This window comes from Dasypus novemcinctus, chromosome X (assembly GCF_030445035.2).
Source record: "Dasypus novemcinctus isolate mDasNov1 chromosome X, mDasNov1.1.hap2, whole genome shotgun sequence".
NCBI classification, from domain to species: domain Eukaryota; kingdom Metazoa; phylum Chordata; class Mammalia; order Cingulata; family Dasypodidae; genus Dasypus; species Dasypus novemcinctus.
The window spans coordinates 81,202,666-81,205,617 of NC_080704.1; the positions used below are offsets into that span (position 1 = coordinate 81,202,666).

Below are 2,952 nucleotides of genomic sequence, written 5' to 3' on the forward strand. Positions count from 1 at the left end.
TATTACTATTTTACCAATAATTGGGTAAAAGACATGCAATAGACTCATGAAAACTATATCTGACAAAGGATTTGTATACAGAATATGCGAAGTAGTCTTACACCTCAATACTTAAAAAGAAAATCTACCCAATTGAAAAGTGGGCAAAAGGTTTCATTGAACATTATACCAAAATTTATATGAATGGTTGAGGTGAAAGATGATGAAGAGGCGGTGGCAGTGTAGAAGAGGTGGCGGCTACAGGGGTAGGGAAACTGGAAATGCAAGAAGGGATGGTAGGTGGTTTGCACCCATCGGGCCACAGACTTCTTCAGAAAGGGCTTGACTGGAGGAACCTCTGGATCAGCTATTGGCTGGCTCCTCTGGCAATTTGAGGCACATGAGACAGGGGCAGCAGGGGCATCCAGTTCAGAGGGGGCCACTCTAGAGGTCAGGCCACCAGTACCATATGTCATTGCACCACTATGTGCAAGAATCCCTCATCACTCCTGGGCAGCACGAATGGAGGCCATGACCCCAACAGCAAGTCACACAGCAGGAACGGAGCAGACCACCAGGAGGAACAGGCACCAGCCTGTGGTGAGCCGGGTGGGGATTTCCTGGCCAATGGGACAAAGAAGGCATAAACTGCCACGGAGGCCTGCCAACTGCCAATGTCCACAGGAGCTACTGGGAGGGTGCCGAAATCCAATGCTGAGGAGTCTTCCTTGCAGAAGTTGAAAGAACTGTTCAGGCGCTGCAAGGATGAGCAGAGGATGCAATTTTGGAGGAAAGCATGGAGCACTTTTGCAATTATATGTGTTGACCCCAGGGAATTTTGAGTGCTGCCTTTGGTTTGCAAGTTCCAGGTTGCTACCATGGGCAAATTCACTAGGAAGGAGTTTTTTGATGGCTGCAAAGCAATAAATGAAGACAGCTTTGATGGAAATAATGCACAGTTCCCTGGCATCTTAATGGAAGCCAAACAAGACGATAAGTTCAAGGATCCCTACTGGTTTATGTTTCAGTTTGGCCTGGACTCTGAAAAAGGGCAGCAGTCACTGCATCAAGAAATAGTCATTGTTATGCACACCTGAGCAGAGTCCCAGAGACAGATAAAGTAGATACAACCCCGGGTATTGGTTCTTCTGAGGGCTACAGAGACCACAGATTCTATGGTCATGGCAGATGGAGTTCAATGCCATGTCAGTTGGCCCTACTTTGGAGTTTGTGTTTCTGTGTGATGGAGCTGGACTCAGATATGATCTTTGTCCACAAGCCTCTCCTGTTACGTTTACCGGATCTATAGTTGGTGCTGGGGTTTAGAGTATACTCAGGAGACCTGAATCTCTGGACTGACCATATGATAGCCAGGCCCTGGGCCTCCACAGACCTGCAACTCCTACACTCTTGTTTATTGGACTTACCCCACGCAGCTAACATGGAGTTGAAGAAGGTCAACCACCACACCATGGAGCCAAGAGTGCCTACAACTGAAAGCAGGAGGATTGCATCCAGCATCCATATGGAATCTTAGCCCCCTCTTGATATAGATGTGGAGTGAACACAACCATTCCAAGGTCCACAGGATGGAGGAATAGAGTATGGATTAGAGCGGACTTATATTCTATTCATGAAACATTGTGATTAGTAATTGGAGAAAATGTGGCATTGGTGTGGAGAAAGTGGCCATGGTGCCTTCTGGGGGTAGGGAGTGTGAAGAAGAGATGTGATGTGGGGGCATTTTCGGGGATTGGAGTTGTCGTGGGTGGTGCTGCAGGGAAGTTACTGGACATTGTATGTCCTCCCATGGCCCACTGAGTGGAATGTGGGAGAGTCTGGGCTATGACGTGGACCATTGACCATGAGGTGCAGCGGTGCTCAGAGATGTATTCAACAAATGCAATGAATGTCTCATGATGATGGAGGACTTGTTGTTATGGGGGGAGGAGTGGGGTGAGGGGGGTGGGATGTGTATCAGGACCTCATATTTTTTTAGTGTAACATTAAAATAATAAATAAAGACAAAAAAAGAGAAATAGTCATTGCCCTGTGGAAACTAGTCTTTACCCAGAACAATCTTCTGATATTGGACTAATGGCTAAACTTCTTTTTTTTTTTTATTCATTTTTAAAAAATATTACATTCAAAAAATATGAGGTCCCTATTCACCCCCACTGCCCCCACCCCACCACTACCCCCTCAGCAACACTCTCCCCCATCATCATGACAGATCCATTGCATTTGGTGAGTACATCTCTGGGCATCGCTGTACCTCATGGTCAATGGTCCACATCATAGCCCATACTCTCCCACATTCCATCCAGTGGGCCATGGGAGGCTAAACTTCTTAACAGAGAACATCTTGGGGATCAAGGACATCCCTCTGAACACTTGGAACATGTTCCTTAACTTCATTCAGATGATTGGCCCCGACCTCAGCAATTACAGGGAAGATGAGGCAGTCCAAGTCTCTTCCTTACATTTGTGGAGTGGGAGATGGAACAAAGGAAAATAGAAGGGGAAGGGAGAAGTGCACTCACCTCAGGATCTGAGGGCATGTGCCTGGAAGAGCAGACTTGGTGGCTCTATACCAAGAACAGCGGTAAAGATCTGTCTGCTGCTCTGCAGCCCAGGCAGGAAATGGACCTTTCTGGATATTACTGAAGTTCCAGATATTTTCTACTTTACCCTTTTCTCTGCCTTGTATCTGAAAGTGCTCTAAAATGTTGTATCATGCTTTAGACACTTTCTTCATTTTTTGGTTATTTTGGTCATTTCTTTTTTTGTGGGGTTCCTCCAAAATATTTAAGCCTCGCTAAATGCTGTGTGTCTTTTTTTGAAGTCTTCAGATAGAACAAATTTGCCATTTCTTGAACAAATTAGTTTTGTGTGTGCGTGGAGGGGGGGAGGGTAAAAAGAAGGCAGTGGGATGGGACAGGTAGGTTAAATTCACATTAAAACATGATACAA

The 2,952-nt window shown here is 45.8% G+C and overlaps 1 pseudogene; it reads left to right on the plus strand.

Moving 5' to 3' along the window:
* Positions 1-464: 464 nt before the first annotated feature.
* LOC101423967 (DCN1-like protein 3 pseudogene) lies at positions 465-2,646 on the plus strand (annotated as a pseudogene).
* The last annotated feature ends 306 nt before the right edge of the window (positions 2,647-2,952 follow it).